This window comes from Passer domesticus, chromosome 9, assembly GCF_036417665.1.
Source record: "Passer domesticus isolate bPasDom1 chromosome 9, bPasDom1.hap1, whole genome shotgun sequence".
Classification (NCBI taxonomy): Eukaryota; Metazoa; Chordata; class Aves; order Passeriformes; family Passeridae; genus Passer; species Passer domesticus.
Window position 1 is genome coordinate 36,372,901 of NC_087482.1, and position 13,186 is coordinate 36,386,086.

Consider the following 13,186-nt stretch of genomic DNA (forward strand, 5'->3'; position numbering starts at 1 on the left):
TCGCTAAGCACTGGGGTAACCCATACTCATGCAAGTCTCCTGAATCATGCAGCTCAAATTTCCAGAACAATTGAGGATATTAAATCATACCTCAGTACCAGAGCAAACTTATATCCTGCTGAAGTCTCTCAGGTGTCATGCTACGCTAAAGGGCTCTTACAGATAAAGCGGTGCCCCTGGCTCAGAGCAGGGCACACCAAAAGGACTTGAAGGTTTTGGTAAGTGGCAGTAACGAAACCCTGCAGCTGCTGCGTGTCCAGGGTGCACGGTGGCTGTTGAACGTCACTCTATAAGGGCAAGGCTTTAAATTTCAACTCACTTGGTGTAATTTTACGTCTTTACTTTGCAACTGATGCTTCCCTGAGAGCGGTCAGAAGCCGGCGTCTTGGTGTGAGAAACGAGAGGGGAAGGAGCGCGGTTTCAAAAAGTAACAACGTTGCCAAGACAGTTTTAGACCTGTTAAGTGTATTCTCCTATCATTTTACCAATGAGCTTCAAAGTAAAATATCTACAGAGCAAGCACAAAGTCTCCCGGGGAACTTGATTGACAAGGGCATTTCAGTAACATTTCCAGCCCAGGAATACAGCTGTTCTACAGGGATCTCACACCTGGGGCTGAGCTGCAGCCACAGGAGCCCCCAGCCCTGGCAGAGCTGTGTGCCATGTGCCCTGAGCTGCTGAGCCAGGCTGCAGCCCCTGGAGCATCCCCAGGGGCACAAAGCTGCACTTTCTGGGAAGGGCAGCAGCACTGTTTGGATAGATCCTGGCTTTGACGCAAGGGAACAGTGGCTGGACCTTGATAGCAAACAGAGCTGCAGTGACCCTTTAGGTAGGATAGCTCAGCTGCCCCTTGCAGCCTGGGAAGTGCCTGCTGGCACAAAGCTGAGCAGCCTCATGCTAAAATGTTTTATCTCCCCCTGAGTTACAATTGACATGTACTGCTTTCCTCTGCTCTCTCACTGAGGTGCAGGCAGCACCAGCAGTCACAAGGTGAGAGCTCAATACACTCATTTCTGTTTCTCCCTGCAGTGCTTTTGAAGACTGTTTCCTTCAGCAGGGAAAAAAAAGAATAAGATTAGTATTCCCTTTGTCACCTCCATGCTTCACAACTGGACTTTCTCTCCAGCAATTATTCCCTCAGCCAAGAAAAGTGGAATTTTACAGCTTTCTTCAGTATTCTGTCTGAAGTTGTGATTTTTTTATTTCCTTCCCAGTTTTCTCCTATAAAATGGCATTTCTTGGGTGACTAGGGACTACTGGAGATATTTGTCAAATATAAATCTTGATTTATGACTTCAGTTAGCCCTGGTCACAGACTTAGTTGGACTCCTGGGCCTTGCAAGCTCCCATGTCACCACTGGGGCTGTGTTAAGGCTGCTGGAGACTGCTGCATGGCTCATCAGGCTGCATTCCCATCATGGGACATGCCTCTGGATACCCACCTGCTGCAGCTCTGGATGCATAAAGAAATATGCATTCTCTAGCCTTTCTCCTCTGTGAGACAGTGTTAGCTGGCATGGCTTAAAAGAATTATTTGGAGATATGTGCATAGACAGACACAGGCAGTGCAAAACTGATACATGATCAATACTTTTTACATTATAAATCTGAGGGTTTAGAGGCAGAAAACAGCAGGAACTTCCTGGAGCTGCTGAAGGGGGAGAAGGAGACACCTCCTCTCTTTGGTTTTCCTTTATGTAATCTTTGAGGGAAAGAGAGCTTTATTGTTTGCTAGGCCAGGCCAAATATATTTTAGGTAGTTGTGTTAATTTTGTTCTAATCTCTACCTCCTTCTCTTTCTGATACAAAGTTCTGGAAAGCCCAGATGTTTTGTGTGCACCAGTGTTACTAAGAAAAATTAAAAGCGCCATCTCCTGCCCTCTTTTTCTCATCACCTCCCCTTGTTATAGGCACTCAACACTCAGTTGCCTTTGCCCTTGGGCAGTTGTTAAGCCAGGCTACAATAACAGACTCTCCCTCAGGTTTCCTGTATGGAAACAACCCAGCAGAGAAGAGGAAAAGCAGTGTAAAGACCTGGTGTTTGTAGAGGGACTCTTCTGTGTTGAGTTGCAGCACAGCAGTCCTTTGTTAAACTGTTCTTCAGAGGAATAAAACCGGCCTAAATCCCCTCGCTTCCCCAGCACTCTGATGAGAACCATCTGTGCAGGTTTTACCACCTACCAGAGTCCCAAGGGTGGTATTTGTGTTGTTTTCTATTGCTTGAGGCCTTTCCATTCTCTATTTGCCATTAGATGGCAGCAACTGAATGCGAATGAGGCTCTGTAAGTCCTGCTTATCCTGAGGCTTGTGCAGGGATTTCAAGCTTTTCGCTTCTAGGTCAATGGTTCAAATCTGGCCCGGGTCAGGAGGGGCCAGAGATCTTTATAATCCGGCAGCTGTGAGAGCAGTTTGTGCATTTCTGCTTCTGATCTTGCGGAGGAGTGCCCTTCTCATCGCTGGCACTAATTGGCACCAGTCCTTGACCCACCAACAAAGAGGCAGAAGATGCTCCAAAGAGATGAATTCTCCTCCCTGAGTTCTGTGTGATTGGACAAAGGGGAGCGTTCATCCCTGTGCTGCCCTCGGTAATGATGCCAGAAGAATGTGCTGGCCCCATTCCTCCTCCAAGAGAGTAACTGCCCAGAATTATCTCATTCCGGGCAGGAGGGTGACAGTTGGGGTCTTTCAGCAGATAAAATTAATTTGTTATTAATTTGAGATATGATATTCGGACAGAGTAGTGATGGCGCAATGAAATCCTGTCAAACATGTTGTAATACCTATGTTATTTACAGCCTCTATAACTGCAGGGACCAACTCCATCCAGAACTGCCTTACAAGGTGACCTAATTTGGAAAGGAAAACAGATACAGAATTTTCTCACATTAAAGGACACCTCACTGTGACTTCTTCCCTTACAGTTTTAAAGCCCTGTGAAGGACTGGAGCAACTGATACTCTCCAGAGAAACCCATGAGATAAGAACTGAGCCTAGCAAGCATGTGATTGTGATACAGTTCAAGCCTGTGTGTGTATCACTCAGCTTGTTCTATGAAGATTTGAGAAGCATGTCACTACTTAAATCCCTCTGGGCAGCTGGGCTCCCCTCCAACACACAGATTTCCCTTGCTGCTAATGAATCAGCCTCTTTTGCTAACTTACCTCCAAAGCTCGTTTACTTGGAAACCAAGGGAGCTTAGGGAACAGGGTTCTCTCCGTGCATAACAATGACCTATTTGAGATACTTCTCCTCACGAGGTAACAGAGAAGGGGCAGCAATAGAGTGCTTCTATCCAAAAGGCATTTGCTGGAACCAGTCCTAAACAATGCCAGCCATTTCCATTTTGAGAGCTGACATTTCATGGTGCCAGTGCCACCACACAACAGAAATGCCAGTGTGAGCCAGGGATGGGATCCAGCTGTTTTATTTTTAAGGACACGCAGGCAGGCCCGCTGCACACGTGGGTATTATTGTCCAAACAGCCCCCTTCCCATGGAAAGTGGTAACCCAGAATGGAAATGCTCCACAGCACTCCCAGAGCAGCAGGGCAGAGAGGCCGAGGGCATGTTTCACACATCTGGGCGTGTTTACATCCCTGGGCTCTCTCAAGTATCATGAGCAGTACAGTAGGGAAAACACAGAAATGCATTAGGGAATCTGCCCTTCCTCACTGAGCTCCGTGCTGAATTAGCAGCACAGTTTACAGGAAAGAGGCACCTCGGCCTCACAGGAAATGCTTGGGAACAGGAATGGTTTCATGTGCCATCTTGCTCTGAGATGTGGGCTACTGCACAAGCTTGGGAAGAATTCAAGCACTTTGTGATTTTCCCACAGTTAGTGCCCTGAAGCAAAATGGGAGGAAACAGATTATATTGTATTCATTTTGTATTTTGTTTAACCCAAACCTCACCAATCTGATTACAAGGCTGAGATCCCTGAATGGAGCTCTGTGGTTTCAGCATATCTATGGTTGATATCCTGCAAGGCAAGAGAGGACCACTGTCCTGTGTGACAATATGTCTTCAGATTAACTCCTGGTTGAACTGGAGCATTTCTGTTAGAAATTCTGTTAGTATGTCTTTATGAGGTTTAATTTTACCCATTTCAGTTTTCAGCCCCTGAAAGTAGTTACATCTTTATGACTATATAAGCTCATTTCCAAGCTGCCCTTTCCCTTCTTGTCATTCTCCTCGAGTCCCTCACATTAGGACAGGCAGATTAGCTTTCACTCCCTTGTGTGGGTCTCCCCAGAATTTCCCACTGAACGAACTTTCCAAATAGTGTGCAAAAAAACAGAGCCCAGTACTGCCCAGCAGTGCTGAATCCAGAGAGAACCAAACTATCTGCCCTGTGGCAGCAGACTTTTTTTGTCAAACCAGTGACCATTTCAGCCCTGCTAGACATTTAAAGAGTGGCACGTTGGCCCATGGATTTTCATACCTGAAGTTGTTTGCCTGTGCAGCAGGAGACACTCAGTGTGCTACAGTGTCTCTTCAGCCCATCAATAATAGATCTCTGCCTGTAACCCGTCAGCCTAACTGGATTAATTTGAAGGGACCCATTTTTTCCCTAAATAAATGTTCACTGGTGTTAATTACCCAGTTATTTTCATTCATGAGTCACCTCTGAGCTCTTCCATTATTTTGACTAATAACTCTGTCACAAGCAGTGACACACAGCACAGCCTTTTTCCATTCTCCTGGAACATACCTGTGCTTTGCTGCCTCTGCAGGGTACATTTCTCACCACCAACAACAGCTCAGGCTACTGAGTAAGAGGGAGAGAAAAAAAAATAAAATCAGTGTTTTCACAGAATCACAGAATGGTTTGAGCTGGAAGGAATTATTAAGATCATCTATTTCCAACCCCCTTGCCATGGGCAGAGTTTTTTCTAGTTACCAACAGGCAGTTACTCAGTCTGCTTCATCTCCCCAGTTTACTCATGACTAGATCAAATATGCTCTGTTCAGCTAATGCTATTTTTAATATTAAAAAGGGAGTCATCTTCCTGACCCCTGAAAATTCACTAAGATATCATGATGAATAATTATTCTTAGTCATCTCGGCATGTTTAATTTAGCATAACTGCACCTTTGCTAAGACACAAGATGGCTGTATTTATGCTAAGCCCTGCAATTAGTTCCCAGTAGCTCACACCAGAGTATGAGGTAAAAGCTGTACTCAGTATTTCTCAGTTTCCCAGTTTGCAGTGATCACTTCAAGATACCTTGCAGAACCACTCAAGAATACTTACACTTGCAGTGCCCTGGTACAGGACACAGCCTCATAATAGGTTTTATAGGTGCTTGAGCATGATGGAGGTGGCAGCAGGAAATCTTTCTGCTGGGATGCAGCAGCTCCAATGTAGGTAACAAGAGCATAATTTCTTCCATTCACTTCTGCCTGGAACTAATACCTCAAAGTAAGCCAGTGATCCTTCTACTCATTTTTTTTTTTTATAGCTCTTAAAATAAACCATCTTTCAAAACCACTCAGTTTTGCAGAAACTTGGATACTATTGAATATATTTGGAGCTGTGTCACTGCCCCCAAGGAAGATGAACAAAGCAACCTTTCCCTACAGACAAATGCCTCTTGCTTAAGAGGAATTAAATATAGACACTTATTCCTTAGGGCACGGCTGTACTGAAATGAATATTATTAAGTGACTTAAAAATTATCATTTTGAAATGTCATTCTGGTTTGTTAGAATATTTCCTCAAGAAACAGTTTCATTCTTACCTTTTGCTGATCTGTGTTATGAATTATTGCCTTTGATTTCTTAGCTGTTTGCTGCTGCAAATAGCAACAAACTTTCCTTTCTGAACTCTTTCCAGAAAAGCTGAAGCTTTCTTGAGAAAGCATCTGGGAAGTCCCAACAATATCATTTAGCAAAACAAAATATACACTCGAAGTGTCCCAAGGATCACCACAAGAAATAGCCTGGCAGTCTTAGCAGAAAACTCAGGGCTTAAAGAGGACTGTGAAGTCTGAGCGTGGACACATTCACCACCAAAAATAGGCTTTAAAAAGTATAGTCATAGGATTTCAGGGACACCTTTTCAAAGGAATTGTCTAACAAGGCAGGAGCATTTTGTGTACCCTGTCTCAAGACTTGCCAAATGAACATGTAAACTGCATATAGTTATTATGCAAATGTATTTTAATCCCCAGACATCTCAATGCAAAACTCCCAGCATTTAAACTTTTGGAAACCATGGGAGGCACCAAGGTCTGGGCTCACACCTCTGACAAACCCTCAGACTGCTCTTCACTCAGCCAGCCCTTGGTCACCTGGGGGCCCAGTGTCCTTCCACTGTCATGAACAGACACACACAAATGTCACAGATCACCTTCTAAGAGCAGGATCTGCCTGTGGGCTGGGTGGCAGGGAAGACATTTTAGCAGCATGGAAATAACAGACTCATATTTCCTCCAAGGATCCTTGAGCAATTTACGAGCTTCCTCAGGAAGATTTATTTGTTAAGCAGTATTCTGAAAAGTTGATAAATGTTACACAAATGTCCTGATGCTGCTGTTATTAGGCACAAAAGGGCAGATTATGGAACCCAGAGTCAGGCCCCTTCAAAGTGCAAATACTGGGGTATCTCCCCATCAGTTACCATGCACTCACAGGTGCTTCTCTGGCTGTAGCCCTGCACACCTGCAATTCTTGCTCACGGTATCATTTTTTTGTGCCAGTCCTAATCTAACAACTCTCCTCACTGAAAACCAACAGCAACAACTTTTTCAGCACTTTCAGCTCTGTTTCAATCATGAGTTTTCTCCTTTTTCTCCCAAACACCAAGTGAAGGTCCCAGTTTCTTTTCCCCATCCATGTGCTCTCCACAGGCAGGAGAAAGGGATGTTGCTCATCCTTAGCCACTGCAGCCCTGTTCAGAGCATGTCACCCACAGGCAGAGAGAAATGAGGGGGAAATGTGTCCCTGCTCTGCAGCTGGGCTGCAGCATGTCAGCCTGCTCACGTTTTTAGGAGGTTTGCAGCTGCCTCTTACTCAGCTCCACAGCAGAGGCTGATCAGGCTCACTGGGGCTGTGCCAGGCTCTCCTGAAAAAAAGAAAAAAAAAAGGGAAAAGTTATTTATTTATAACTGTGAGATGGAAAAGTGGTTTCTATATTAAATAGAAAGTGTTCCCAGCTGATTAACCCTGATAGTATTAGGTTTGGGGACTTGTTTGGTTCTATTTGAGCATTAGCTACTATATTTATCATATTTCCAGGTCCAGTCCTCCACAGAGTGGAGTCCCATAGCAGAATTGTTTCCTGCTTAGAGAGGGGATAGTTTATTCTCAACCTGTCAGAAGATCCAGACTTAGAATTGTACAGTCAAGAGGAAAGGAAGACAGTAATTTTCCAGGTTTTTCTGAGTTCTTATGTTGTACTTGAAAAAGAGAATTGTTGAATACACTTGATGCTGTGTGCTGCAGCCATCAGTACCACACGAGCCCCTGTCCTGTGGTCTTGTAGTAAGATCACTTCTGTCTTTTGATGCCAAATTCAAGGGCATGCTCCCACCTAAACAGCAAGCTTAGAAGCACTGCATAAGATCTCCTGGGGGCATACCCACTTCAAAGGGAGTGTGAGCATGCATTTCTCAGCAGCTCCGTGCAGTGGGGCGGTGAGGTAGCTGCAGTGCCCATGTGCAGAAAACATCTGGATGCAGGCAGACACTCACCCACAGATGCTTCTGGAGCTGCTCTGCCACCACCTCACAGCTCTCTGCAGTCAGTCTCCTGCCACCATAGCACCAAGGCAAAAGACACTTGAGAAAAGCTGTCAAACGTGGGTGCAAACTGAAGGAAAGAAGCTCCTTATGCAGATAATCCCTGAGTTCCAGCATGGGCAGATTACATTCTTCCAATTTGCATCACCACTTCTTCTTCAAAGATATGCAGTGCATGATCCCTCTACCCTGCTGTGAACTGCTGTGCCAGGCTGTGAAAAAAACACTGCTGTAACATTCAGTCCCAGACACGGGCACATTCCAGGAGCAGGAGACACTATTTCTGTGCCTTTCATTCTACCCTGTCCAGCTGAGCTTGTTTTGAAACTGACTTTCTATTTGTGAGAGACTTTGGAGATACTTGGCTAAAACACACACACAGATCTCCCTTTCCAGCTTAGGCTGCATTTCTCTTGTGGTGCATTAAGGAAACTGAGGCACAAGGAGCTCTAATTAACTCACACAAAGCTACAGATGTATCTGTAGGAGAACAAGTAGAAAAAGACTTTGTAACCTCTAGATTGTATCACATTTCATTATTCTCTAACCTCTTCTCCCTAATAATGAGGAACATCTTTCCAGAGTCAGACTCTGATCTGGAGTGTTCATATACCCCACCATGCAAAGAGATCTCATCCTGATATGGCAAGACCAGATGCTCTGTAAAAATAACTTAGAATTCTGATTACATGCAAGTGTATATGTAATCACCAGAGAAAAACATAATTTTAGGAAATCTTGGGGTTTTTTTTCCCTTTCTTTTGCAGTCTGGACAAAGGGAAAAGGCCTCGTATTCTTGCTTGTGTGCCATCTTATTGTGTGCACTTATTTGGTGCAGGGAAATTCTCAGTTCCTGAATGCAAGAAGTGCATGGTCAGAGAGGGTGCACAGCCCACATGCTGCCTCCAGGTCCCACAGCAGCATGCTGAGAGCAGCCATCACATGCCTTGGCTTCTCAAGAACCTGTACCTACAATATTACTCAATCCCCTACACACTCCTGGCCATAGGGAGAACCATTGCTTGCCTGTATCAGCAGTGAGAGGTTTCTATTAAATGCAGAGCCCTTCTGGGTCAGAAACAATGAGCAGCCATAGCACATGATATATGCTAAGTAGCTCTTCAATCTGTTTACCAAAAGCTTTGATATGGTTCTGAAGGATACTGGCAGTGCTGGGCACTTCAGAGGCAGCACAACCCAGCTGTTGCAAAAGCAGCTTTGGAGGAGGCAAAGCAAAACTTACATCTGCATGTGCTGCTAGTTTGAGCAGCATTTTACTCTGCTGTTCTCAGTCTTCCCATGTCTGCTACCAGGATAATTACAGTGAACAACTGAGCGCAGTCTGTGGTAAAGCTTCCTTAAAGATTTGGGTGATAAAAGCTGCCGACAACATTTATGGATTTTCATTCCATTAGCAGTTAGCTTCTGCCACAAATAGGACCCAAACCAGCTTTGATATCTTAAGATGAGATCTATTTATGTATCTGTGTGCTAAGCAAAAAACCAGAGTCCTTGAAATGACAGCCAAACAGGTTTCTCTGTGTGGAGAGCCAAGCTGCTAAGCAGAACCAATCTGCTGAGCACCACGTGTTGAATGTTCTGCTGTGCCTCAAGAGACAGACTCTGGTGAATGGACACTGCCTTGCCCTGCCTGGAAGCTCTGACCTGGCAGCAAAGTGGTTTGGAGTAATGGGAGCCATAAGTATGTGAGCCCTGAGCTTCCCATATTTGTGGGGTGTGTGGAGCCTGTGGCAGTGCTGTCAGTAGTACATTACATCCCGTGACCTGCCCTGTAATAATGAGTCTGAATGGATGGTGGCATTAAAAACCAGGGATACATGTTTTGCAGTGTGTACTCCAGGGTGAAGGTAATAATTTAATGAGCTTTTGAAGAATTTGCACCCTTCCAGCAAACTCTGCCTGGGAACGAGCTTTAAAACAATTTCCTTCCCATCTATAACACCAAGGGACTATCACTTCAACTCAACAAATACCACGTCACAAGTACCAGGGAGAGTCTTGTGTACAGGTGCAAAAAGGATCTTGTGTACAGGTGCTGAAGGTCTCCTTACTTTTCAAATTGCTCTATAAATAAATATCTAATCTATAACTTGAAGAGTCCTCAAAGTCACTTGCAGTTTTCCCAAGGAAAGTGACTTTGAAAAAGGTAAATGTTCCAACCTTCCATAAACAGAGCGCTTTCTCTTTAGCACATTAGACAGTGACTATCTTCTCACTGTCAGAATCTAGTTATGCCTGCAGATGCACTGCAACCTCCCTTCTCCTCCCTTGTCTACTTGAACATCCTTTGGGATTTTTTGCTTTATTTGGTTGTTTATTAATACATTAGCTTAATTACCTATATTGAAATAGGTAATTAAGACATGGTAAACTGGGCTTCAGCTTAGGAAGAGCTTTCAGACCACTGAGATAATGAAGCATTGGGCCAGCAGCCTCCAGTAATTGACATCTTTACAGGCATAAACATCTATGCACAGGTAGCTGCAGTGGAGGATGGATGAGAAGGCTTTTAGAGCTGCCTTCCCACTCCACAGTTTGTTAATTATCCATGATGAACATCAACTACCCACTTTCTGAAGGTAATGAAGTATAAGCAACTAGAGGTACATCCTTTGGTATTTTATAAATTGCAGCTAAGTGTGTCTCATTCTCAGACACTCAACTGAGTTGCTCTGGTTTGCTCAGCTACTGCACACCAGCTGAGCTGCATAAATCTTTGCTTTTCACAGATAAGGGGGAAAATGTAAGTTGTGAGCACTGTTAACCCAGATGAGTAAAGCGTAAACCCCCTGACTGAATAGGTCAAAATTGAAAGAGGCTGGATCATACCCATTAAACATTAGGAAGGCTGGAAAGCCAGGGGGCAAATCATCAAATCCATCTGAAACACATCTCTTCAGATGGGACCCAGTAAAAGTGTTCATTGTTCTCTGCTGGCTACAGAAGGAATCTGCCTTAAACATTGAATTTTAAAGTAAACAGACAACATGAGTCTTGGAAGAAATCTTCAGCAGTAAACAAAGCCTAGTAACACTGCCCCCCTCTCTGCTTGTACATGGATGTGCTGGTTTTGGTTAAACAAGGACAAGGAGGAAGGCTTTTTGCTCAGACTACAGTGAACACAAGATCCAAGTGGCTTCAGGCTCCATGCCTGTAGACTGAGGTGGATTTCTTCACATCTAGTTAACTACTCTCTTGGCAGAACTGCTTATCTCAGCCCTGCAGCTAAGCAGGGAGGTTTGCATTCACAGGAGCACTGTGAGAGCCTCTCAAGGGAAACCTGCCCAACATTTTTCCACATTACAGCCTTAATCCTCAAGGTTCATACTAAGTGCCTCAGCTCACTGCATCTTTTGCACATGGCAATGGATTCTGTGCAAGGAGACACTGGAATAAGTGTCTAGCATTCCTTTCCTGATGCTGACAATGTGATCCTTTTAGAGCAAGGAAAAAGCAAAGCCCACTATGAGATATACTGATATGGCCTGGTAGAGTTTCCCAGAGTAAAATATAGATCACTTACTCTTCTTTTTCACACAGCTGTTTTGCTTGCCAGTATCTGCCCAATATCCTGCCCTGTCCCAGGTAGTAGAAAGTTCACTGTCTGCCTCTGCCTACTGACAATCCATCCTCTGCACAAGCAGTACAGACACTTTCATAAGATGCTCATTTTTCAGTGTGTTTCTTCTCCTCCACCTACGCCCAAAGAAATTAATCCTCAAGCTCAAAACTCATCAGAAGATTAAAACCTTTGGAAATGGAGAGCAAAGTTGGAAAGGGGCGGAGGAATGTGGCTCAGTGTTGCAGAGAGCAGGCTGGGTGTCAGAGCCCTGCTCTGTGGTGACAGCCAGAGATGTCACACGGCAGGGACACCCTGAGCAGTGTCACACAGCAGGCACACCCTGAGCAGTGTCACACACTGAGCAGTGTCACACACTGAGCAGTGTCACACAGTAGGAACATAGGGAGTAGTGTCACACACTGGCACACACTGAGCAGTGTCACACACTGGCACACACTGAGCAGTGTCACACAGCAGGGACACACTGAGCAGTGTCACACACTGGCACACACTGAGCAGTGTCACACAGCAGGGACACACTGAGCAGTGTCACACACTTGCACACACAGTAAGCAGTGTCACACAGCAGGCACACAGGGAACAGTGTCACACACTGAGCAGTGTCACACAGCAGGCACACAGGGAGCAGTGTCACACACTGAGCAGTGTCACACAGCAGGGACACACTGAGCAGTGTCACACACTGGCCCACCCCGAGCAGTGTCACACAGCACGGACACACTGAGCAGTGTCACACACTGGCACACCCCGAGCAGTGTCACACAGCCCACCCCAGGGCAGCAGCTGCTGCACAGCTGGCGCAGGGCTGGCTCTGGCTCCCTACACTCCCAAGCACAGCCACTCTGTGTTTTGGCATGTGGGTGGCTGACAGCCACTCCAGTTTGGCCACAGTGCCAGTGCAAAAGGAACAGAGGTGGTTGCAAGAAGAAGCTTCCTTTTCTTTCTACCTCCAACCTCTGTGTAGTGAAAAATAGAATAAAGTCATCACTTAATACAAGGGTCTTCTTCAGACAGAGAAACCTGAGCTGTCTCTGGGGAGGACAAGGTTGCCAGATTAGATTGACTACAATTAGCTATAGACAACACTGGTTCTGGCAGAGGTCCTCATAACACATTCCCATTAAGGATTTCCACCCTCCCTCACTCATGTCCCAATGAGTGAAAGCCTGCTGTCAGAGGGACATTGATGGCTAAAGGGATAAATGTCCTACAGAGCACAAAATTCACTACATACTTCTAGAAAGGATGGGCAAACCTGCTAAAACATTTTCAGTGAGAACATCTAATAATGGAGTTGTGTATCCCACAGGGGTGGAAGATGAGGCACAAGATTATAACATTTTCCCCAATGGCTGAGAACAAGACACTTATGACAACATTTTTAATTAGCTGGCTTCTACCTAAGTCCTTAGGAGAGGGTACAAACTGAGGAACACTGAAGTACCCAGTTTAAGGTACGATCAAGTTGTAAATACAATGCTGGCTTGAAATTCTCTAGCCAGCACTCCTGTCTCCAAATCTCCAAAACCCCACCAGTTCAAGTGAGACCAGAAACTGACCCCAGGCTGGTCACACCTGAGGTTTTCTGCCATGATAAAGATTTGCTGAATTTGGAACTCAGTTGTGGGTCAGCTTCCTAACACCACCCATGTTCGGGGTGGCTGGAGCTGGAGTTCCAGTTCTGGCCCTTGTCCATGGAACTGAAAGCCAGAATTATGATAATGACAATAAAAATATTCAACACTTCATCCTCAAAGAGTGGGGGGTGGATGGTCCAGTCAGTGCCTAGATAATCAATGGCACAATATCAACCATGCCATCAATTATTGCAGCCAACAAG